Source organism: Sminthopsis crassicaudata, chromosome 5 (assembly GCF_048593235.1).
Source record: "Sminthopsis crassicaudata isolate SCR6 chromosome 5, ASM4859323v1, whole genome shotgun sequence".
NCBI classification, from domain to species: domain Eukaryota; kingdom Metazoa; phylum Chordata; class Mammalia; order Dasyuromorphia; family Dasyuridae; genus Sminthopsis; species Sminthopsis crassicaudata.
The window spans coordinates 263,595,522-263,622,937 of record NC_133621.1 but is presented as its reverse complement, the minus strand read 5'-3'; the positions used below and the strand labels follow the sequence as shown (position 1 = coordinate 263,622,937).

The following is a 27,416-nucleotide window of genomic DNA, read 5'->3' as shown; positions in this document are numbered from 1 at the left end:
TTTGAATTAGTTTTGTTTGTGCAAAAACTTTTTAATTTGATATAATCAAAATTTTCTATTTTGTGATCAATAATGATCTCTAGTTCTCCTTTGGACACAAATTCCTTCCTCCTCCACAAGTCTGAGAGGTAAACTATCCTATGTTCCTCTAATTTATTATTTAATTAATTTATTATTATCTATGCATATGTACTGTCAAAAATGTTATAATTATAAAATTAATTTTAAAAAATCATATCTAAACAGAGTCTGATGAAAGGAAACCACTCTCCAACTTAAGATAAGACTTGAAAAATTTCAAGAAAAGTCAGTCTCACTGGGATGAAAATGGTATTCAGCTCAGCTCAGATAGACTCTGGGAAGGCCAGTGAGAGGGTCTTAATTGTAGCAGATCAGCAACTTAGACCTTCAATCCTGGCTCAGTAGAGGAACAAATCAGTGAGACAGGCTCCAGTATCAATTCAGAAGGCAAACTCTGGGAAACCAGGCTTTTCCTGGAAAAAGCAGCTACTGCACACTGCCAACACAAAGCGTCCCTGTGCTCAAAGCCAAGGCTCAGAGTGCACAAGAAGCTTGGAATAGTAAGTCCTTTGCCCCAGGAACAGAGCTCAACCATAAAAGTGAAAAAAGGGAGTAAATATAAAAAGAAAAGACAAGAAAATGAGCAAGAAACAGAAAAATATGGTGACAATAAAAAGCTAATGTGGTGATAAGGCTGACCAAATACAAACTCAGACAAGGACAAAATGTTCACAAAAGAAATCTCAAAAAGTGATATAAATTGATCTCAAGCTCAAAGAGGCTTCTTAAAAGTGCTTACAAAAGACTTTAAAATGTAAACAAGAGAGGGAGAAGAAAAGATGAGAAAGGAAATAAGAGGTATGCAGGAGAGAGTCAATAGCTTGACAAAGGGAAGAGAAAAAATTGTCTGAAGAAAACAACTCTTTAAAAAGCAAAATTAAACAAATGGAAAAAGAATTACAAAAGGTAAGTGAAGAAAATCACACGATAAAAACTAGAACATGGCAAATGGACTCTGTGAGACAGAAAGAATCAATCAAACTAACTAAAAGAAATGAAAAAATTGAAGAAAATTTTAAATACCTAATCGGAAAAACAGCCAGCCTGGAAAATAGATCCAGAAGAGACAATTTAAAAATTATTGGCCTTCTTAAAATCCATGACCAAAAAGAAGAGCCTGGATAGCTTTGTTCAAGAAATCATTAAGGATAATTGCTCCCAAATTCTACAAACAGAGGGGGAAGTACTCATTGAAAGAATCCATCAATCATCTTCTGAAAGAGATTCCAAGAGGAAAACCCCAAGGAACATTGTTGCAAAACTACAGAACTATAATTCAAGGAAAAATTTGAAATATCAAGTAGCAACAGTCAGGATTACCCAGTATCTAACAGTTACTACAATAAAGGATCAAAGGTCCTGGAGTACTATATTCAGGAAGGCAAACAAAATGAGGTTACAAAGAAGAATTAACTATCCAGTGAGATTCAGTGTCATATTTTAGGGGAAGAGATAGAGCTTTAATGAAGCAAGAGACTTTCTATCATTTCTACTAAAAAAAAAAAAAAAAAAAAAACTAAACAGAAAATTCAATCTATAAACATGAGACTCAAGAAATATAAACAAGGGGGACTATATATTTAAAGTTAAACTATTTACATAGTTTAGAGGGAAAACAATATGCATAACTCTAAAAAACGGCATCTGAAGATCAAAATGGGTCCATGATTTAGGCATAAAGAATGAGATCATAAATAGAGTAGAGGAACAGAGAATAGTCTACCTCTCAGACCTGTGAAGGAGGAAGGAATTTATGACCAGAGGAGAACTAGAGATCATTATTGATCACAAAATAGAAGATTTTGATTACATCAAACTAAAAAAGTTTCTGTACAAACAAAACTAATGTAAACAAGATTAGAAGGGAAGTAACAAATTGGAAAAATATTTTTACACATAAAGGTTCTGATAGAGGCCTCATTTCCAAAATATATAGAGAACTAACCCTAATTTATAAGAAACCTAACCATTCTCCAATTGATAAATGGTCAAAGGATATGAACAGACAATTTTCATATGATGAAATTGAAACTATATCCACTCATGTGAAAGAGTGTTCCAAATCACGAATGATCAGAGAAATGCAAATTAAGACACCTCTGAGATACCACTACACACCTGTCAGATTGGCTAAGATGACAGGAACAAATAATGATGAATGTTGGAGGGGATGTGGGAAAACTGGGACACTGATGCATTGTTGGTGGAGTTGTGAAAGAATCCAACATTCTGGAGAGCAATCTGGAATTATTCCCAAAAAGTTATCAAAATGTGCATACCCTTTGATCCAGCAGTAGCACTACTACTGGCCTTATATCCCAAAGAAATACTAAAGAGGGGAAAGGGACCTGTATGTGCCAAAATGTTTGTGGCAGCCCTTTTTGTAGTGGCTAGAAACTGGAAGATGAATGGCTGTCCATCAATTGGAGAATGGTTGGGTAAATTATGGTATATGAATGTTATGGAATATGGAATATTATTGCTCTGTAAGAAATGATCAGCAGGATGAATACAGAGAGGTTTGGAGAGACTTACATGAACTGATGCTGAGTGAAATGAGCAGAACCAGAAGATCACTATACACTTCAACAACAATATTATTTGAAGTTATATTCTGATGGAAGTGGATATCTTCAACATAAAGAAGATCCAACTCACTTCCAGTTGATCAATGATGGACCGAAACAACTACACACAGAGAAGGAGCACTGGGAATTGAACGTAAAGACTACTGTCTTTCCACCCAGGTTACTTATACCTTCCGAACCCAATTCTTAACGTGCAACAAGAAAATTGGATTTAAACACATATATTGTATCTAGGTTATACTGTAACACATGTAAAATGTATGGGATTGTCTGTCATCTAGAGGAGGGAGTAGAGGGAGGAAGGGGAAAAATTGGAAAAATGAATACAAGGGATAATGTTATTAAAAAAAATTACTCATGCATATGTGTTGTCAAAAAAATTTATAATTATAAAATTAATAAAAAAACAAAAAAAAATTGTATCTGTCATTGGGGTAGAGAAAGGGGGCAGAAAAACTAGGGAAAAAAGGTAAGAGAAAGAAGGGAAAGGCTAATAGAAGATAAAGTAGTGAGTAGAGTTGTTTTTTTTAAAAAATCACTACTAAGATAAGTGGGAGGGCTGATAGGAGATAAGGTAATGGGTGGGTTGAATTAAAAAAAAAAAACATGACAGGGAAGGGTGGAAAGAGAAAACAAAAGTATACAATGTGGAGAAAATGAGATGGAGGGAAATACAAAGCTGGTAATCATAGCTGTTAATGTGAATGAGATAAACTCTCTCAGAAAACAGAAGCAAATAGCAGAGTGGATTAAAAAACAGAATCCTACAATATGCTTTTTACAAGAACACATTTGACACAAAGAGACACATACAGAGTAAAGATAAAAGACTGAAACAGAATTTATTATGCTTCACTTGATGGGGAAAAAAAGGTTAGCAAGTTTGATCTCAGATAAAGCAAAAAAAAAAAAAAAGATCTTATCAAATAAGATAACAAGGGAAAGTATATCTTGATAAATGATATAGTAAATAATGAAGTAGTAATGATACTAAATATATATGCACCAAGTGGTAGAGCAGGCAAATTTCTAGAGAAGATCTTAAGCAGGAAGAAATAAACAGCAAAACTATTCTAGTGGGGGACCTCAACCTTCCCTTCTCAGAATCAGTCAAATCTAACCATAAAATAAACAAAAAAGAAACTAGGGCAGTTAAAAGGAACCTAGAAAAGCTAGATATTACAGAACTCTGGAGAAAATTAAATAGGGGCAAAAAGGAATACACCTTTTTTCTCAGCAATACATGGCACCAACACAAAAATTGAGCATGGGTAAGGACATAAAAACCTCACAATCAAATGAAAAAGGCAGAAATAGTAGATGCTTCCTTTTTATACCACAATGCAATAAAAATTATATTTAACAAAGAGCCAGGGAAAAATAGAGCAAAAAGCAATGAGAAATTAAATAATCCAATTCTAAAAAATGAGTGGTTCAAACAACAAATCATAAAAAGAATCCACAATTTCAACCAAGAAAATGACAATAATGAGACAACATACCAACATTTATGATATGCAGCCAAAGCAGTCTTTAGGGGAAATTTTATATCTCTAAATAGCTACATAAATAAAATAGAGAAAGAGGAGATAAATGAATTAGGCATGCAACTGAAAAGCTAGAAAAAGAATAAATTACCCCCCCAATTAAACACCAAATAAGATATTTTAAAACTCAAAAGAGAAATTAATAAAGTGAATTAATTAATTAGGAAAGCTTTTGAACTAATAAACAAAGCTAAGTTGTTTTTATAAAAATAATTAATGAAATAGATAAAGCATTGGTTAATCTGATCAGAAAAAGAAAAGAAAAAAAAAAATCACCAGCATCAAAAATGACAGAGGTGAAGTCACCGCCAATGAAAAAGAAATTAAAGCAATAATTAGGAACTATTTTGCACAACTCTATGACAGCAAGTCTGACAATCTAACTGAAATGGATAAATATTTACAAAAATATAAATTGCCCAGGTTAACAAAAGAGGAAATTAATTACTTAAATAGTCATTGTAGAAAAAGAAATTGAAGTTAGGGAGTTAATAAACTCCTTAAGAAAAAATCTCCAGGGCCAGATGGATTCACAAGTGAATTCTACCAATCATTTTAAAGAAAAAAATCCACTGGTCATATTTGGAAAGACATCCCAAAATAAAAACTCAAAGGTACATCATAACCAAATTTCAGAGCATATCAGGTAAAGGGAAAAAAAATAATATTACAGGTGACTAAAAAGAACAATCTCAAGGAGCAACAATCAGGATTGCATAGTGCTTAGCAACTGCAATCTTTAAAAATTAGAGGTCATGAAATACTAATAGTGATACAATAACTAGAAGGAATACACATAATAAATAGAGGGTTCAGGCATAAGGTGCCATAGCACCATAGCACAAAAATAAGGGATATGAAAAAGAAGGTATAAAAGGTATAAAAGAAACAGAAAAGTAGAATGGATTAAATTATTTCACATGAAGAACCTTTGAAAATCCTATTACAGTGAAGGGGAAATTTGGTAATGAGTGATGGGTATCACTCGAATCTTTTCCCCATCAACATTGACTCAGAGAGAGACTAATATACAAAATCAGTTGAATATAGAAATCTAGCCTACCGAAAAGGAAGGAGAAAGGGAGGAGATTAAGGGGAAAACATAGAATGGAGGGTGACAAAAGAAAGGGAAGATAAAGGGAGGTAGTAGATTGAAGCAAAACACTGGTGAGGAGAAAAAGGTGAAAGGAGAAAGAGGACAAACAGAGGAAAATGCACAGCTAGTAATCATAAGTTAATGTGAATGGGATGAACTCTCCTATAAAATGGAAACAGTAAAACAGATCAAAAACCAGAATCCTACAATATCTTGTTTATAAAAAACACATTTGAATCAGAGTAAAAGTAAGAGTTTGGAGCAGAATTTACTATACTTCAACTGAGGGGAAGAAAAGAACAGTACTACCACCACTAACAACAACCAGGGGTAGCAATCTTTATCTCAGACAAAATAAAAACACAAGCAGACCTGATCAAACGAGAACTTCACTTTGCTCAAAGGTACCATCGAAAATCAAGCATGAGATTGATGAAATTAGAAAGGAGGCAGAAATCTGGGGAACAATCTTTACAGCAAGTATCTCTGACATAGACCTCATTTCTCAAATATATAGCAAGCTGAGTCAAATTTATAAGAATATAAATAATTTCAATTATAAGAATAGAAATTGAAAATGGTCAAAGGATATGAACAGGCAATTTTTAGATGAAAAAAAAAGTTATCTGTAGAGAAATATGAAGAAAATATTTTTTGATTAGACAAGTGCAAATTAAAATAACTTTGAGATACCACCTATAAAAGTAGTTAATAAGACAAAAAAAGTAAAGTGATAAATGTTGAAGAGAATGTGAGAAAATTGGGACAAACAGGATGGAGGGAATTGCACAACTAGTAATCATAACTGAATGTGAATGGGATGAACTCACTTATAAAATGTTGGTAGTTGTGAATTGATCCAACTATTCTGGAGAGCACGTTAAAATGCAATAAAACATTGATCCAACAGTACCATTAAGTCTGTATTCCAAAGATATCATGAAAAAAGTGGAAGGAAAGGCCCTACAAATAATAAAATATTTATATTAGCCCTTTTCATGGTGAAAATGTATTGGGAATTGAGGGGAATGATAGATATCATCCATCAATTGGGGAATGACTAAAAACATGCTGTTATTTATGAATGGAATATATTATGCAATAAGAAATGCCAAACAGACATATTTCAGGAAAAAACCTAGGAAAATTTGTAGAAATTTTTGTAAATTGAAATGAGCCAAATCAGAAAATCATTGTATGCAGTATCAGCAACATTTTGTGATGATTAGCTATGAGTGATAAACTCTTCTCAGCAACACAATTATCAAAGATAAATATGGAAAACTTACAAAGGAAAATGTGATCAACATCCAGATAAAAAGTGATGAACTCTGAGTGCAGATTTTTAACTTTTTTTTTAATTTATATTTTGTTCCCTTTTTAGCTGCTTCTTTCATAACTGTGAGCAATATGGAAATGTGTTTTACTTAATAGTACATGTATAACTTATCAAATTACCTACTATTTTTGGAACAGAGAAGGGATGAAGGAAGAAAAGAATTGAAAGTCAAGCGTTTGTAAAAGTAAATGCTAAAAATTGTCTTCACATGTAATTTGGGAAAAAAATATTAAAAATAAAAGAAACATTGGCATGAAAAACATGTATAAATAAAATAGGAATTATTATAATGCTGGCATTTCCCATATAAATCATTATATAAATGTGGACTTTTGGGCTTAACACACAAAAAAAGCATAGTTCCTCTAGATATTAATCTATTCATAAACAACAAACTTATACAACGCAGAAAAAAATATTAACACAGAGATATTATGATGTAGTAAAAAGTATATTGGTTCTAAAAGGACTTAGACCTGAATTCAAATCTAATCCCTGAAGCTTACTGTCTATCTTACTCTGGCAAATCACCTAACACTTTAGTCCTGAATGGACTCAGTTTTCTCAGAGACTCCTCCCACCTCTAAGTCTATATTCCTATTATCAATATTATATTGAAAGTGGTTTAGTGATTAGTTATGTTCATTTTTTATGTTGCCATCACTTCCCAATATCATAGTTCCTTAGAATCATCTCATTCCAAAAGTAATGGTGATCAAAATAAAATAAATGAATCAATCATTTCTGATGAATGATACATCATTCTGCCTATTCCATATTTCAATAGAGAGAATGGAAATCTATTTCATCATAGATCACCTGTAATTATCAATTGTATCAATCTGAATCTGATCATAAAATGATAGATTAAGGACTGAAATGGACCTTGGATCCCTCCTTTAATGAATGAGGAAACTAGAATACTGAATGTTATGTAACTTTTTCCGGATTATACAACTAACAAATAAACTTACTTAGAATTTAGACCTAGATCTTCCTGATTCTAAATAAAGTGCACCAGGCATTAATACCATGTTTGCCTCTGCATGTTTTTATTTTAATTTTTTTTGGGGGGGAGAAGGAGAACATGTCTGGACTTATGATTTTATTAATGTATGGAATTGCTGATGAGGAAACAATTTCCATAAAGGTTTATCACCTTTTTCCTCTACTTAAAGCCTAAGGATGTATTATAATTTCTCATTCACTATTTCTTTTTAGTAAACATATTCATTACATTTATATACTCTTATGTTTCACCTTTTACCAAATCAATAGGTATCCAGTCCACAAAGAGGACAGTTGTGACTATTTTATAATATAAAGTATCTTTTGGTTTTATTTGATGTTTTTTATTATTTAGAGGTCCATGCCTGTGAAATCCGGGTTAGCACACTGGATGCCTTAGAATCAGTCAGAGTCAAGATAAGCAAAAGTCCTTTATTCTTGGTCTTTAGGGGTAGAAGTAAAGGGGATGGACACAAGCTCTCCACAACCTTCCTTCTCCTCATCCACCACAAAAGTGACCCTAGACCCTCTAATCCCTCCTACAATTATCTGTATACACCAAAAGATTGAGCCAGTGGGAAAGGGCCATTTTCCAAGCATATGCTAATAGAGTATTTTCCAACAGGTAATTAGCGTTAAGTGCTCCGTTGTCTAATTCCTGTGCACCTACTCAGAGTTTCATCCCTTTATACATGCCCTCTACTGATAATAAAGACTCAATATGTACAAATACGTTCATAACTTTTCTCACATAATTCTGAATTGGGTTTAGTTTGACTAAGTTGCATCTCCATCAATAGATGTTCCTGTCTGTCTTTCTATGGTCCCTCCAAAATTTGCCATTTCTTTTTTCATCTTCATCATTTTTATGAATGAGATGTATTTCTTTTATTAGTAATAATTTGCAAAATTTCAATCTGGTTTTATAGTTTGTGTTGTCTTTTTGAAAAAAAAAATATTGGTATATAGCTTCCGTTATTTATTTGACAATTAACATAACACTTTAATCCCTTTCCACACATGCTGTGGTCTAGACATACTGGTTAATTTGCCTTTCTTCATATACAACCCTCCATTTACTATCCCTTTTTGTACTTTTGTAATGACTTTGCCCAAAACCTGGAATGCTCTCAATTGTATATCATTCCCTTATAATATCTAGCTTCCTTTAAAACTGATCTTGAACAATAGTTTCTACTTGAGGCCTTTCCTATCTCCTCCACCCCACCCATATAGTAATGACTGCCTTCCTAAAGCTTTCTTCAACCAACTTTGTATATACATTTTATATTCCCATTTATGTATATGTTTTTCTCCAATTATAATGTAAGCAACTTGAGGGTAGAAGCTATGTTTTTGTTGTTTTTTTTTTTTTTTTCTTTTCTTTGTATCATCAGAACTTAGTCTACTATTTGGCATATAATTGGTTCTTAATACATGTTTGTTGATGATAATAAATGATACTTATCATTTGGTCCTCTGAAGTTGCTTCCAACTTTAAATCTCTGATCCTATGGCTTGATAAATTGATATCCTAGTACTTCTCACTAAATAGATAAAGCAAATAGAAATATCCCGAGACTGAGAATCAGGTAGGCCTGGAGTCAAATTCTGCTTCTAATGTAGCCTACATTTTGTAAATGTAAACAAGTTACTTGGTTTCTCTTAATCCGTCTACAGATTTATAGTGAAACTCAAATGAGATGATTATACATATATATATATATATATATATATATGTATGTATGTATGTAAAATAAGCTGGTGAAACATTTTAAAACAGAATATGATTATTATATTTCATTATCTAATTGTTAGCTGCATATAAGGTATAGTCTCAATGGTTATCAAAACTCAGCAATCTTCTTTTCTTTCCAGGAGAGAAGTTGGAATTAAGATTGCTGGAGTGGCATATAAAGTAAAAGAATTGAGGCAATGGCTTTGGTTGAATCTTTCTAAGCCTATTACAGATTGCAGCTGGCCATTATTCCATGGGCATTCTAGGAGACCTAAATTGTCAGCATGCATCACATTGTAAGTAAACATTCACAGTTATCTCCCTCCCTGTTTTCACCTGTTGGTAAAACAGGTTTAATAGTCATCATTTATTTTTCTTTGCTAAACCACAAAGGTGATAATTTTAAATGCATCCATGATATCTTGGCACTAATGCTTGTGTAAACAGCATTTAGCTAGCTTGTCTGGATTACTCAACCAGAAAAATTAAAGAGTTTTGTTTAAATTGGAGCTGTCTAGAGGCAAACTGTTAAAGACAGAATATTTTTTGAGAATGATATAGGGAAACTAATTTCTTTGGTGTTTTACTTCCCATGATTATGGAATGAGAGTCTTTACAGCCATATAAAAGTCACATGTATCTTAAAAGTTACCTCTGGGGTGATGTAAATGTATGCAGTTGATTTACTTGGCATTTAGGAACTTAAGTTTGAACTGAAGCAGTCTAAAGCAGAAATACAGCTACTCTTTTCCTAAAGAAGTTGGATTATCTCAGCTGGTAGAAAAAGTCAAAGGTTTTTTGACAAGCCCTATTTCAAGAAAAATACAAAATTTGGATGGAGAATATAGCAGAATTGTGTTCTTACTTGGAATAAATATCTAGATAAGGGTATATTTCCCCTCATGCCCATCCCTATTCATCCAAGAAGGAACAGAAATTTTAACAAAATCAAAGCATCAATCAAAAGTAAACAAAATATGAATATACCCATAATCAATTTGGAGGGAATATAAAGGCCTAGAAAAACAAAGATGACATTAACAAGGGAATTGAAATACACACAGAAGATACATAAGAAACATTGAGAAAAATTTAACTCAAAAGAACACTGACTCTTGGGGTCCAGCAGACTAGTACAGCTAAGGGCAACTTTGTGAGAAGATTCCAAAAAGGATGAAAAAGACTTCCTATAAGAAGGAGCTATGAATTATCCTTTTGCCACACACAGATCTCAGTGCTGTCTTAGTATATAATTAGAACCCAGTCACTTCAGAGATCTTGCTTTTAGAATGGGAAAGGAAAGTAAACATTAGGTTTGGAAGAAGACTAAATGTTGCTAGAAAAGCTGTCATTTCTGTTCATTCTCAGATAATATATTTTCTAAAATTCTGAAAATCAATGAGATGTCCATAAATGAGTGTTTATAAGTAACAATTAAAAAATCCTCACCAATTCTCAGGATGAAATCAAGAATCCTAAAGGAAGATATAACAACTTTCCTTTGGAATCCGGGAAGTAACCTGATATATATATATAATTGATTTTAGGTTGGGGATTATTTAATATATCCTTAACATGAATAAAAATCCCTTAAAATAAATTGTGGATGGGATACATGTAACATAGATGTTTCACCTCCTATGTTATTATTATTGTTCTACAGCCCTTATGTTAATAGATATGAAAGCATAAAAAAGAAAAATTAATTGTATTTTCTAGTGTTTTCCCCTAAAGTCAGAAGAGTTTCTTCCCCTTTCTTCATTTTTTCTGTATATAAGAGAGATTCAATTTAAGTTGATCATGTAGTAGAATGGATGATTATGATTAATGTTATGTAGAAGAAACTAGATGCAATGCATGATTTTAAACATCTTTTCAAATTCACATCCATTATAAAAGCTGACCACATGTTTCAATGATGATTGAATCCATTCTTATTAACTAGACTTTTTTTATGAAACATAGTGAAGCAACTTCGGGTTTGTAACTTGCAAAATATCTACTAAAATGAAATTTAATGAAGATTAATGTAAAATAGTGCACTAAGAAAAAACTGATAAATAAGAGCTAAAGAAAGGCATTTAGGAAGGTCATCTGTAAATGATCTGAAGGTTTCAGTGAACTGTAAATTTAATGTGCTTTAATAGTAGGAATGGTAATCAAAGTAAATAATTACAACCATAGATTTAAAAAAAAGAGAGAGACATGTGGACCAAATGAAGGAAGTGATGCTGTCATTGTTGTTTATCCAGGCATGTCCAACTCTTTATGATGCTATTTAGGATTTTCGTGGCAGGGATGGTGAAGTTATTTCCTTCTCCAGTTCATTTAATAGATGAGGAAACTAATGCAAACAGGATTAAATGACTTGGATAGTAAGTGTCTGAAACTGGATTTGAACTCAGGGAGATGAATTCTCCTGATGACAGGGCTAGCACATATGTGAGGTAATACAATAAATATGTAACAAGTGAATATTTGTTAACTTGTGAACATATGTTAACTTGTGTAATATTAGATATGGTACTGGTCCTAAGAACTTCTAATCTAGTAGGAAATAAAAGGCATATGTGCATAAACACACTCACATACCATATCATTATTGATTTCATTTATACATAATTATTTATATCTCCCTAATTAGATTGTGCCCCTAGAAGTCAGAGATTATTACTTTTGTATGATCAATTCTTTGTGTGATGACTTATAGTTTAATAAATTGAATTTAATAAATGTTTACTGATTTAATAATTGATGAGAAGGAGATACATTTTAGAGAATCAATCAACATAAGCTTTAAATAAGGAAAGAGAATTTTGAACTGGATCTTGAAGTGTCCATCAAATTTTGAAAGAGATGCATGTTTTTCTAAGCATGTAAATGTCATTGTTAGCATTCACAATTGTAGCTCGTCATTCAAAAACATATTAATCACTTTTTAAGTTTTTCTTTTATAAAACAATTCAAAATATATTTTTCTTTATTAAAACTTTTTATTTTTTAAAACATATGCATGGACAATTCTTGAACATTTGTCCTTGCAAAACCTTGTATTCCCATTTCCCCCCTTTTCCCCACTCCCTCCCCTAGATAACAAGTAGTCCAATATATGTTAAATGTAGTAAAAATATATGTTAAATCCAATATAGGCATACGTATTTATACAATTATCTTGCTGCATAAGAAAAATCAAATCAGAAAAAAAAAGGGAAACAAAATAAAAGGCATGCAAACAAACAAACAAACAAACAAAAAAAAGAGTGAAAATGCTATGTTGTTAACCACACTCAGTTTGACAATCCTATCTCTAGGTGTAGATGGCTCTCTTCATCACCAAACTATTTGAACTATTCTGAATCATCTCATTGTTGTAGAGAGTCACATCCATCAGAATTGATCATCATATGATCTTGTTGTTGCCACATATAATGCATTAGTTCTTGTAAGTCTCTCCAGGTCTCTCTGAAACCATCCTGCTGGATGTTTCTTACAGAATAATAATATTGCATAACATTCATATGCCATACTTTATTCAGCCATTCACCAATAAATAGGCATCTATTCAGTTTCTAGTTTCTTTGCACTTCAAAAAGGGCTGCCAGAAGCATTTTTGCACATGTGCATCCCTTTCCTTCCTTTAAGATCTCTTTGGGATATAATCCCAGTAGAAATACTGCTGGGTCAAAGGATATTCACAGTTTGATAATTATTTGGGCATCATTCCAAATTGCTCTCCAGAATGGTTGGACCTGTTCACAGTTCCACCAATAATGTATTACTGTCCCAGTTTTCCCACATGCCCTCCCACATTCCTCATTATATTTTTCTGTTACCTTAGCCAATCTGAGAGGTGCATAGTGGTATCTCAGGATAGTCATTTAGAACACCTTTTCAAATGACTAGAAATGGTTTCAATTTCTTCATCTGAAAATTTTCTGTTCATATTTTTTGACCATTTATCAATTAGAAAATGACTTGAAGTTTTATAAATTTAAGTCAATTCTCTATATATTTTTAAAATGAGACCTTTATCAGAATCTTTGAATATAAAAATGTTTCCCAGTTTATTGCTTCCTTTCTAATCTTGTCTGCATTAGTTTTATTTGTACAAAAATTTTTAACTTAATATAACCAAAATTATCTGCTTTGTGATCAATAAAGGTGTCTAATTCTTTGGCCACAAATCCCTTCCTCCTCCACAGATCTGAGAGGCAAACTATCCTATGTTCTTTTAATTTGTTTACAGTATTTCGTATATTTTGGTTCACAGTGTCAGGTGGGGGTCAATGCCTAGATTCTGCCATACTAGTTTCCAATTTTCCCAGCAGCTTTGATCAAATAATGAATTCTTATTTCAAAAGACCCTGTTTTGGGCTTGTCAAACATTAGATTACTATAGCCATTAACTATTTTGTCCTGTGAATCTAACTTATTTCACTGATCAACTATTCTATTTCTTAGCTAGTGCCAAATGGTTTTGATGACTGCTGCTTTGTAACATAGTTTTAGATCTGGTACATCTAAGCCACTTTCATTTACCTTTTCTTTTTTCATTAATTCCCTTGAAATTCTTGACCTTTTGTTCTTCCAGATGAATTTTGCTGTTATTTTTTTCTAGGTCTGTAAAATAGTTTCTTTTGTGTTTGGTATAGCACTAAAGAAATAGATTAGTTTAGGTACTGTTGTCATTTTTATTATATTCTCTCAACCTATCCAAGAGCACATGATATTTTTTTTTCCAATTGTTTGGATATGACTTTATTTGTATGGAAACTGTTTTGTAGTTGTGTTCATATAGTTCCTGACTTTCCCTTGGCAGAAAGATTCCCAAATATTTTATACTATTGACAGTTATTTTGAATGGATTTTTTTTTAAATCTCTTGCTGCTAGACTTTGTTAGTGATATATAAAAATGCTGATGATCTGTGTGGACTTATTTTGTATCCTGCAACTTTGTTAAAGTTGTAAATTATTTCTAATAGTTTTTTTTAGTTAATTCTTTATAGTTCTCTACATATACCATTATAACATCTGCAAAGAATGATACTTTGACTTCCTCATTACCTACTGTAATTCCTTTACTCTCTTTTTCTTCTCTTATTGCCAAAGGTGGCATTTCTAATATGATATTGAATAGTAATAGAGATAGTGTTTCACTCTTGTTTCACAAAAGACCTTGTTTCGCCCCTGATCTTATTGGAAATGGTTCTAGTTTATCCCCATTACATATGATGCTTACTGATGGTTTTAGATAGATGCTACTGATATTTTTAAGAAAAAATCCATTTATTCCTACATACCTCAGTGTTTTTATAAGATATGGATGTTGGATATTATCAAATGCTTTTTCGGCATCTTTTGAGATAATCATATGTTTTTTGTTAGTTTGGTTATTTATATAGTCAATTATGCTAAGTTTTCTTAATATCAAACCAATCCTGCATTCCTGGAGTAAATCCCACTTGGTCATGGTCTATTATTCTGGGAATAACTTTCTGTAATCTCTTTGCTAACATTTTTTTTAAGATTTTAGCATCATTAGGGAAATTGGTATAAAATTTTCCTTTTCTATTTTCATCCTACCTGTTTTAGGTATCAGTACCATGCCTGTGTCATTAAAAAAAAATTTGGTAGGAGTCCTTCATTCTGTATTTTTTCAGTTTGTTTAATATTGGAATTAATTGTTCTTTAAATGTTTGGTAGAATTCACATGTAAATCCATTTGGCTCTGGAAATTTTTTCTTAGGGAGTTGATTAATAGCTTGTTCTATTTCTTTTTTTTTTTTTTTTTTAAATAGGACTATTTAAATAGTTTATTTCCTCATCTGTTAATGTGGGCAGTATATTTTTGTACATATTCCTCCATTTCATTTAGGTTATCAAGTTTATTGGCATAAAGTTTGGGGAAAAAATTCCTAATTAGTGCTCTAATTTCTCCCTTTTCATTTTTGAGACTAACAAATTGATTTACCTCTTTCCTTTTTCTAATTAAATTAATCAAAAATTATCTATTTTGTTGCTTTTTCATAAAACCTACTCTGTTTTATTTATTAATTCAACAGGTTTTTTTTTTTACTTTAAATTTTATTAATGTCTCTTTTTATTTTTAGAATTTCAAGTTTGGTATTTGACTAGGGGGTTTTAATTTGTTGTTTTTCTAGCTTTTTTTTTAGTTGCAAGCCCAATTCATTGAATTTCTCTTTCTCTATTTTATGCAAGTAAGTAGCTAGAAATATAAAATTTCCCCTTATTATCACTTTGGCTGCATGCCACAAATTTTGGCATGTTGTCTCATTATTATCATTCTTTTGGATGAAATTATTGATTGTGTCTATGATTTGCTGTTTCACCCATTCATTCTTTAGAATTAGAATATTTAGTTTCCAATCACTTTTTTGGCCTATTTTTCCCCTGGCTTTTTATTGAATGTAATTTTTATTGCACCATGATCTGAAAAAAAATGCATATATTTCTTTCTTTCTGCATTTGATTTTGAAGTCTTCATGCCCTAACATATGGTCAATTTTTGTATAGGTTTCATGAACTGCCAAGAAGGAAGTATACTCCTTTCTGATTCCATTTAATATTCTCCAAAGATCTATCATAACTAACTTTTCTAGTGTTCAACTTATCTCCTTAACTTCTTTCTTATTCATTTTGTGGTTCAATTTATCTACTTCTGAGACAGCAAGGTTGAGATCTCTCACTATTATAGTCTTGCTGTCTATTTCTTCTATTTTTGCTTTTGCTTGATCTAAGGATGGATACCCCGCTTTTTTTTTTTTTTTTTACTTCACATGAAGTATAATAGTTTCTGCTCCAGCCTTTTACCTTTATTCTGTATGTATCTCTCTGCAAATGTGTTTCCTGTAATCAACATATTGTAGGGTTCTGACTTTTGATCCACTCTACTATCTTCCTCCGCTTTATGAGATAGTTCATCCCATTCATATTTATGGTTAAATGACTAATTCTGTATTTCTTGCCATCATATTATCCCCAGATTATGCTTTTCTTTTTCTTGCCGCCCCTTCCCCCCTTCCCCAGTATTAAACTTATGGGCCCCACTTGCATAATCCCCCTTTGGGATCCCTCCCTCCTCCCTTTGAATCCCTTCCCTTTTCTTGTACCCTTCCCTTATTACTCTTTTCATTTTCCCTTTTCCTCTCCACTTTTTAATGAGGTGAGAGAAAATTATCTGTAAAACAATTATGTCAATTATTTTCTTTTTGAGCCAACTCTGATGAGAGTAAGATTCACACAATGTTCCTCCCCCTCTCTAAATTCCCTCAGATATGATAGGTTTCCTTTGCTTCTTTGTGGGATGTAGCTTCCTTTTTTTTTTTATCTACCCTTTTCCCTTTTTCTGACACTATCCCCTTTTCCATTTCTACTTCCCTTTTTTTATGTTATATCAGTAGAATTAAATTATACATGTGGTCTTTATGTATAGCCAGAACAGAAATACAGTTCTCAAGAATTCCTTTTACCTTTTTCTGCTTCTCTTGATTCCTAAGGTTGGAGATCAAATTTTTTGTTTAGATCTAGTTTTTTTTTTTTGTTGTTGTTGTTGTTTTTTTTTTTTTTTTTTTTCCTTAGAAACAAATGGAATTCATCTTTTTCATTGAATGTCCATCTTTTTCCATGGGAAAAAAAATGCTCATCTTAGCTGGGTAGTTTATTCTTGGCTGCATTCCAAGTTATTTTGCCTTTTGGAATATCAGATTCCAGGCCTTTGGATCCTTTAATGTGGAGGCAGCCAGATCTTGAGTGACCCTTATTGTGTCACCTTATATTTGAATTGTTTTTTTCCTGGCTGTTTGCAATATTTTTTTTCCTTAGTCTGATAGTTCTGAAATTTGGCCAATATTCCATGGAATTTTTATTTTAGGGTCTTTTTCAGAAGGTGTTCGATTAATTCTTTCAATGCCTATTTTACCTTCTGATTCTATTACATCTGGGCAGTTCTCTTTGATGATTTGCTGTAAAATAGAGTCTAGGCTCTTTTTTTCATCATAATTTTCGGGAACTCCAATAATCCTCAGATTATAGCTCCTAGATCTATTTTCCAGACAGATATTTAATGTTTTTTTTCTAATTTTTCATTTTTTTGGTTTTCCTTGACTGATTCTTGATGTCTCAATGAATCATTCATTTGATTTTGTTCAGGTCTGATTTTTAATAAGGTATTTTCTTCATTAGCTTCTTTTACTTCTTTTTGTATGTGTCCAATTGAATTTTTAAATGAGTTGTTTTGTTCTATGGAATTTTTTTTCCATTTCACTTTTGTGTGTGTGTGTGTGTGTGTGTGTGTGTGTGTGTGTGTGTGTGTGTGTGTGTATGTGTGTGTGTGAGTTATTTTCTTTTTCCAATTCACAAATCCTACTTTCCTGGGAGTTCTTTATCTTTTCCAATTCACAAACCCTACTTTCCTGGAAGTTCTTTACCTTTTCCAATTCACAAATTCTGTTTCCCTGTACTTTCTGGGAGTTTTTTTTACCTTCTCCAATTCACATTTCAGGAAGTTTTTACTCTCTTACATAGCTTCTCTTTCCTTTCCCCATTTTTCTGCTAGCTCTCTTTTAAGATTTTTTTATAGTCTCTTCTAAGAGAGCCTTTTGTGTTGGGAACCAACAATTGTCTGGAGACTGTCTGCTATTACACCCCTTAGGGTTGGAAACCTGCTTTCTTTCTGTATAGAAGCAATTGATCATCCTTTTGATTTTTTTTTACTCATTTTTTAAAGCCTGTAGGGTCTGGCTTTAGGGCCAGGAGGTTACCAGCTTCCTCTGCAGAGCAGGGATAGGTGTATGGACAGTAGCTGTCTTGCCAACCGTCTACAAAGAGTAGCCAGGTATAGGAGTGACTCAGGCCTGGGTTACAGAGCTGAGGAAGTGCCCCAGGAAGAACCCCACTGTGCAGATAAGCGACTGCCCTGGGGCTGGAGGCTGAACAGTAAAAGTGTCACCATCCCAAGCCAAAGCCCGAGGTAGGGCTGTGGATATTAGCAGTTGCCCAGCAAATATCTTGCAAGGCACCAGAAGTGGCTCTGCCCAGAGAAACACAGTGGTACTGCAGAAGTTCTATTGCCCCAGGCTGAGTCCCCCCATTTTTGTTGTCTCATTGAGTCATCATTGATCAATGAGATCATTAAGTCATTTATTTCCATGTGTTCAGTTCTGATTTTTAGTGAATTATTTTCTTCATTTAAGTTCTTTTGGCCAATTCAATTTTTAAATGAGTTATTTTGTTCTATGGAATTTTTTTCCCATTTCACAAATTCTGTTTTTCAGGGAGTTGTTTTTGTTTTTGTTTTTGTTTTTTTCCATTTTGTCCAATCATTTTTTGCAAGGAGTTATATGCTTTTTACATTTCACTAAGTCTATTTTGTAAGGAACTTTTTTTCACATAATTTCTGTGTTTCCTTTTCCAAACCCTCTTATAAAGTTCTCATTTCCTTTCCCCATTTTTCTTCTAGTTCTCTTTTAAAAATCCTTATTAATTTCTTCTAGGATAGCCTTGTGTGAGAGGGATCAATTATTTATATTACTTTCTGGGGCTTTATCTGGAAAACATCTACTTTTAGTGACCTCAGTGTTCGAAATCTGTTCTTTCACCATATAAACTATCTATGATCAGAGTTCTTTTTGCTTTTTTGCTCATTTTCAAAAAATGTTAACATCTACTTTTAGGGCAAGAGAGATTGCTCAAACTTCCTCTACAAGTGGTAGTGACTGCCTTGGATCAGTGCTAATTGACTTCCAGTACTGGGTGGGCATGGCCAAGTCCTGCAAAACTTGTCATTTAGGGGTTCACTATTTACCTTTTATGTTTTTGCTGGATGCTTTAGAACATCTCTGCTGATACTGGGGGTCTATGCTTAGTCTGCTTGAACTTGACCCACCTCCCTTCATGTCTGTTTAAAATAGAGCTTTTCTGGAAATCCTAGAAATTATCTTCTGCTGGCAATTTCTTAAACTTTCAGTATTCATGGGTTCTGTACCTCTAAAGCTAATTCAGAGTCTGGTAGTCTCTAGTTAGTCTCAGGGTTGTGGGAATAGCTCAGGAAAAAACATATGTCTTCTCCACCATTTTGGCCCCTCCCCAATCCAAAGGACATTTTACTTTTAAATAATTCAGTATTTCACTTTAGTAACACCAACAAATTCAGTTTTCTTCTTTAATAACCAAAAGTTTCTTAGATGACAATAGAAAGAGTTGTAACTTTACAATAATTCACGAACTTTTCTCCACCATTTGCTTTCCCCATTAAATTTTATTCACCAAAGGATTAAAAAAAAAAAACAAAAAAAAAACATTAAAGTTAAGTAAAAGAGATTGTGCTCATTTCAAGAGTTCATTTGGAATTTAAAAGAACGTGTTTGTCAAGGAGACGATTATGGGAATGCATATGGTGAGAAAACATTCTCATGATGGGTATCTGCTGCGAATTAAATGTGAAGTTAAAATCACCACATTTGATTTTCTTTCTTGAGCACGAACTTTACTGAAATGAGATCACATTTATGAATTTTACAGCTCAATAGAGTCTTTCCTGTCTCCAAGCTATTTTCCATTGCAGATTAAAAAGTGTTTATATAAAAGTATGGATGTAGCATTTGTTGTTTTGTTGTTTTTAGAAGTTTCCATTCATGAGGGTGGTATACTTTTCATCTCTGACAAAACTGTCCCTGGGGATTCTAGATTTATTTAATTGACCTTTTCTTGCTATTCTTTTCAACTCATACTCTCAGCATAGATTGCATTCTAGCACATTTCCATCCTAAATTTTCAAGAATTAAATTTTTAAGTATCAATATTTTATATAATAAAATAAACATATATTTATACATATGCAAATTTAAAATGACATACTCTGAACTTCAGGGAAGCAGATTTTAAGGAGTTCAAGTAGGTGTTCTATAAGTTCTCATAGTCTGGGACTCAATATACCCTACAGAATATATTTCAAGAACTTTTCTGACTTATATTTGATGGATTGGTTGAGACTATTGAAAGGCATACTTTTCTTCATAAGTCTAAAATTTCACTAGCATTTATTTATTTTATTTTATTTTGCTAAGGCAATTGGGGTTAAGTGACTTGACTAGGGTCACACAGCTAGAAAGTATTAAGTGTCTGAGGCCAGATTTGAACTCAGTTCCTCCTGAGTTAAGGGCTGCTGCTCTAACCACTGCACTACCTAACTGTACCTCATTTAATTTTTTTCAATCTTTTTTTAACTTAACAATTAATATATCAAGTGGTTCTTGCCCCACTATGATATTCATATGTATAAAAAATTCAGAGATAGATTCTTAATCAAGTCTCTATAGGAATCATCTTCTGAGTGGCACATGTAGAAGCTAAGAAAAAATAAGATTTTATAGTGTGTGAGAGGAAGGCTTTGCTGATGATGATTTGACCAAACTAGTAGTCACCTCATGTTTTTTCCAGTTGGGTACCTATCAACTTCAAGAAGTTGGCCCATCTTTGATTATTAGTCAAGATTGTTTTTGGCCTAGCACATAGTAAACATTATAAAACATATTTGTATTATTATCATTTATTGTTAGTGGTACTGGTGGTGCTTATTATTGGATCCCTCTGCCACAAGGTTTGCTTCCCTGTAATATATAATAAAATAATAAATATGTTGTGTGTCAGAAAGTACTTTTAAAACATATCTAAAAATCTAGTAATTTTAAAATATTTTCAGTAATTATATATTGTGACTCTCAAGTATTAACTACCCTTTTTATAAAACACACACACACACACAAATAAAAAACAACCAAAAAAAAAAAAAAAAACAAAACAAAACAACAAGTTACTACTGAACTGGAAACAGATTTACTTCTAAAAATTTTAAGAAGGGAAATTTTCATTTGCATATTCTTAGAATGTTAATCTCTTTTAAATTTATAAGGCTCATGAAAATTTGAAGACTTCTAATTGTGTTGAATTACTCTAGACTGTATATTGTAAAGCACAATTTCTCCTACACATTAGCTTTTAAAATGTTCATGACTTGGCTAATTAGGCTAATTATACTCAGTGTGGAATCCCTTAATTCTATGTGAAGAAAAGGAAAAAGTTGAGTCTTTTGAATCAGTTATATTCCAAAGCAACCTCTGCCATTATGAGTGTCTTTCCAACAATAGAAATGAAATCAGTTGATTTCCTGCTTATTTGATCCTGCTTTATTGATTTTGTTTTGGTTAAATGATCAACAATGTCAACAAACAAGAATTTAATCTAGTGGAAAGGAAAATGGTCAAATATCAGGAATGTTAGCAAAGTTCAGGGTTCTCTGACAATGCATAGGTGGAATAGATGGAAATACTGGGATATAATATAATATAATAGATGGAAAGACTGGGATAGCCTCAGAACAGAGTACAAGAGTAAATTTTACCTAAAGTTAAACTCAAGATTGTTTTTCTAGTAAGATTGTACTTAATGATTCCCTGCTCATCTAAACATTTTGAATAGAGTGAGAGGAGATCACTGAAGAGTTCCTTATCCACCAATACTAGAAATGAGAAAGAATCTTAAGTTTCCTAGTAGTTTTGTTCTCAGTCAGAGGAGGACTGTTGCAAAGAGTTATTGACAAAAATATCAGGGGAGAAGAGGACCCCTATGATATTTGTTCTTTATCTTAATTTGTTCTGGGTGGTACAAGGCAGGGATAAGTGGGAAGAAATGAAGGAATACACTACTTCCCGGGTCTCCTACCCAACATGTACTAATATTATTCTTATATGATGAATTTTCATTTACAAAGAGCAAGTAAATAAATCATTAGTATAGTCAGGAAAATTGTGGAGGGAAAAAAAAAAGAATTCCACAAACCCTTGGTTTTGGAGGAGGTTCAAATTCCATCCCAAAGACTTGTGTTTTATAGACCCTTGGACAAAACATTTTATTTCCCTGGGGGCCAATTTCCTCATCTACTTTGTGTGTAACTTATAATTTATATAAGCCACTCATGCACAAATTCAGTAAATGTTCATTGACTGATCAAAAAACATCACAACTTATCTCCAACCTACCTTCCATCTTATCTAATATTACCTTTCATGAAAACTGTGGCCCAGCCAAACTGGGTTTTCTGTTCTTCATATATGTTCCTCGATGATCTTCCTTCATGATTTAAGTTAGTAAACATTGTCAACTAGTTGTTGTGTGTCACCTATATGCCAGGCACTAAGATAAGTGCTAAGGATACAACAAAAGAGTAAAAAAACTACCCTCAAGGAATTCACAATCTAATGAAGGTAGCAATAAGTGAACAGATATTTACAAACAATTATATGTAAGATAAATAAGAAATAATTGAGAAAGAAACCATAGAATTAAAATATGTTGGGAAAGACTTCTGGGAACATCTGAAAAAAGTAGGGAGAGAGTAGGCAAAAAGAAATATCTGGAATTCTTTCCTTCCTCTGCCTGTTAAAAGCTGTACTTTCCTTCAAAACCCAACTCAAGTGCTGCCTTCTATATGAGGACTTTCCTTATGTTCTCTGCCAAATTACCTAGTATTTATCTGTCTAAATATCTCTCTACTTATCTATCTGTCTGTCTCATCTACACACACATATACACAAAGACACACATTTATCTAGGAACAAGTTGTCCCCCTTTGTAGAAAATATCCTTATGGAGAAGGATTCTTTTCATTTTTCAATTTTATTTTTATTTTTCATTTTCATTCATCCTCAGGACCTTGTATGTAGAATGTGATTTATGGGTCTCATTTAAAACTACTACTTAATTGATTGCAATTTTACAAAGTTTAATTTTAATGTCATTTTAAGGCATTTTCAAAATTCTGTATATTAATGTTAATTTCATAAATCTTTGTTTATTACTCTATGTGAGTGCATAGAGATTGCACAATTCTTTATGTAGACATCCCAAAGATCTAGTATAATGTTGGACAAAAAATAAGTGCTCAGTAAATATTTGTTGTTGTTGTTGTTGTTGTTGAAAAAAAAAATCCCATGTGAACCCTGTTGGATATGAATCACCTGAAATGATAGAGTCTATTTCTGATATTGTCCTCATCAGGCCTCAAAGTGAGGCAAAATAAGATTAGAAAGTAAGAGGAATCTTGAATTTAGCATTCTATTTCTATTATTCATCCCTACCCAATTTGGGATGAAAACCAAATACTTCTCTCAAAAAACAAAACTCACCACAAACAATAGCAACAGAAACCCTGTAGTTAATATTAAAAAGTAAGACTCAAATGACAGTTAATCTCAGCAACCAGGAAAAGTATTTCCTTTACTCAGATGAAGCTCTTTTGTCATTTATAAAACTGAAAAATCAGTTTACTCTCCCTGGACAGAAATATGTATATCTGTAACTTAGATACTTAATTACTTCAAACCAAGAGGGAGTCATAGCCATCTCTGTCTCTAGCTTTCTGTTTGCCAAAGAAAGAGATCTCATTATTTCAGTCTATTCTAAGGAGAATACAGGATATATTCAGAAGAGACTATGACATCTTTATGTAAAGAAACAAATCCCCCCAAATGTGATGATCTTTTTGTTTTTTGTTTTGTTATTTTATTTCCTATCTATTCATTGATAGAAATTTCTGGTTTATGTTCCACAGTAAATCCTATTAGGGGAGCTTTCCAACCTATGAAATAGATTATGTGAGACATCTTGCCTGATGTGCTCATAGCTTCAAAAAACCAATTGTTACAGTAAAAAATGACTAAATGCTAACCTTATTTGTAATTACTTGTTAAAGGTTCTAAATTTCATTGAATAAACAGCAAAATAAAAGAGGAGGGGATTGTGGGCAAATCTCCATTTGTAAATATTTTCTGAAAACATTATTGTTTTTTATCAGTAGCATGTCTGTTAACAGTATACAATTTCTAATCCTAAAGATTGCTGAATCTGATTTAGCTATGTAAGATTTATGAATGTTTTCGTCTAATTCAAAAATGCAAATCTCTGTAAAATCTGGCTATGTGAAATTATTTTTTGTTATTAAAACGTAAGTGCCTATTCCTCAGTGAAATGTTCTGTTACTTTGTCTAAGTGGATGGCTACATGAGTGTAGAATTCTCCATTAAATGAAAAACCGTTCTATTAGAAATATAACATGAAAAAGGAAGAAAAAGGTATGCTGTTTATTCACATCCAACCTCCTATCCCTATGCTATAACAATTCATTCTTGTTTGAGGTTAATGCTATTATCTCTGTGATATTTAAGATAAACATTCTGGAGGAAAGATACTTTATTCTTTTTTCTCTGCAATGAAATGCTTAGGTGGGCATGAAATTTCAGAAAGCTTATAGCATAACCCTTTCTCAGGAACAAGAAAACATTGCATAAACAAATGTGGTTAATCTTTCCAAAGTCAAAATGCTATGCTATAAAGAGATCATATTTTATTCTTTTTCTTCTGTTTGTCAGAAGAAAAAATTCTTCAAGCATTTTAAAAAGGTTTGCACTTTTTTGGGGGGGGTTGTTATTAATAGGAATTTTGTTTTTGCTTATTAAAAATTAATTCTTATTCATGGCTGGAGAAAGTAACAAGAAGTTCATATGCCAAACAAGCCAAATCATTTTCATTATCTTTCCCTAGACTGAGATGAAAATAATCCATGATCCTTGCACCCAAAATATCTACATACCTCTGCATAAATCTGCATAAAGGCTCTTCAGACCTTTGTCCATAGAAGTAATCTTTCTAGGAATGATACTTAGCAATTTAGCAACTACTTTTTCAGGGACTACAATCCCTGTTTTCCCAGTAGGACAAAATTTATACTGCTAAAGATCCATAAAAGAAAACTATCAACATCATAGTTTTTGGTATTATCAAATGACTCAATGCCAGAAACATAGGGTTTAATAAAAGAAATTGAATGAAAGAAAGTACATTATTATCTCTTTAGTGCTACACCTTAAAAATAAAAAAGGCTTTTCCATAAATATCATTTTACCCTTCTTGGATTATGATCTCCTTGAGAGTAGGGCTACTTTGATTTTCTATTTGTAGTTCTAAAAAATGGCACAATGTTTTTCACAAAGTTATTGTAAATGAACTCCCAAAATCTTTCCAAATTTGAGAATTTTTAACCTATGAGTTGAGAAATTACACACACACACACATATTTTTCTTCCTTTTACATCTGAGGCTATATACTGCTATTGTTATAAGCTAAAGTGGAAATAGTCCTTTACATGAATTTATGTTTTTCTTTTTTTTTTTTTTTTTTTTTTTTAATTTTTTTTATTATATATATATATTTTATAATATTATCCCTTGTATTCATTTTTCCAAATTACCCCCCCTCCCTTATTCCCTCCCCCCGACGACAGGCAATACCATACATTTTACATGTGTTACAATATAGTCTAAGTACAATACATGTGTGTGAATATCATTTTCTTGTTGCACAATAAACATTAGAATCCGAAGGTACATGCAACCTGGGCAGACAGATATTAGTGCTAACAATTTTCATTCCCCTCCCAGTGTTTCTTCTCTGGGTGTAGCTACCTCTGTCCATCATTGATCAACTGGAAGTGAGTTGGATCTTCTTTATGTTGAAGATTTCCACTTCCATCAGAATACATCCACATACAGTATCGTTGTTGAAGTATACAGTGATCTTCTGGTTCTGCTCATTTCACTCAGCATCAGTTGATTTAAGTCTCTCCAACCCTCTCTGTATTCCTCCTGCTGGTCATTTCTTACCGAGCAATAATATTCCATAACCTTCATATACCATAATTTACCCAACCATTCTCCAACTGATGGACATCCATTCATCTTCCAGTTTCTAGCTACAACAAAAAGAGCTGCCACAAACATTTTGGCACATATATGTCTCTTTCCGCTCTTTAGTATTTCTTTGGGATATAATCCCAGTAGTAGCGCTGCTGGGTCAAAGGGTATGCACAGTTTGATAACTTTTTGGGCATAATTCCAGATTGCTCTCCAGAATGGCTGGATTCTTTCACAACTCCACCAGCAATGTATTAGTGTCCCAATTTCCCCACATCCCCTCCAACATTTGTCATTATTTGTTCCTGTCATCTTAGCCAATCTGACAGGTGTGTAGTGGTATCTCAGAGTGGTCTTAATTTGCATTTCTCTGATCAATAGTGATTTGGAACACTCTTTCATGTGAGTGGATATAGTTTCAATTTCTTCCTCTGAGAATTGTCTGTTCATATCCTTTGACCATTTATCAATTGGAGAATGGTTTGGTTTCTTATAAATTATGGTCAGTTCTCTATATATTTTGGAAATGAGACCTTTGTCAGAACCTTTGTTTTTAAAAATATTTTCCCAATTTGTTACTTCCCTTCTAATCTTGTTTGCATTAGTATTATTTGTACAGAAACTTTTTAGTTTGATGTAATCAAAATCTTCTATTTTGTGATCAATAATGATCTCTAGTTCTCCTCTGGTCATAAATTCCTTCCTCCTCCACAAGTCTGAGAGGTAGATTATCCTCTGTTCCTCTAATCTATTTATTATCTCCCTCTTTATGCCTAAATCATGGACCCATTTTGATCTTATCTTGGTATATGGTGTTAAGTGTGGATCCATATCTAATTTCTGCCATACTAATTTCCAGTTTTCCCAACAGTTTTTTCCAAATAATGAATTTTTATCCCTAATGTTGGAATCTTTGGGTTTGTCAAAGATTAGATTGCTATAGATGTACCCTTTTTTGTCCTTTGTATCTAATCTGTTCCACTGATCTACCGGTCTATTTCTTAGCCAATACCAAATGGTTTTGGTGACTGCTGCTATATAATATAGCTTTAGATCAGGTACACTTAGACCACCTTCCTCTGAGTTTTTTTTCATTAGTTCCCTTGCAATTCTTGACCTTTTATTCTTCCATATGAATTTTGTTGTTATTTTTTCTAGGTCATTAAAATAGTTTCTTGGGAGTCTGATTGGTATAGCACTAAATAAATAGATTAGTTTGGGGAGTATTGTCATCTTTATTATATTCGCTCGGCC

General features: G+C 32.6%; 1 protein-coding gene across 2 annotated transcripts in view; it reads left to right on the top strand.

Moving 5' to 3' along the window:
• Positions 1–27,416, top strand: part of MGAT4C (MGAT4 family member C) — a 1,099,619-nt gene that overhangs the window by 399,407 nt on the left and 672,796 nt on the right. For both annotated transcript variants that reach the window (XM_074270914.1, XM_074270915.1), the window contains exon 3: positions 9,538–9,693. The gene's annotated coding sequence lies outside the window, so the exon portion shown is untranslated. The remainder of the gene's footprint in view (positions 1–9,537; positions 9,694–27,416) is intronic.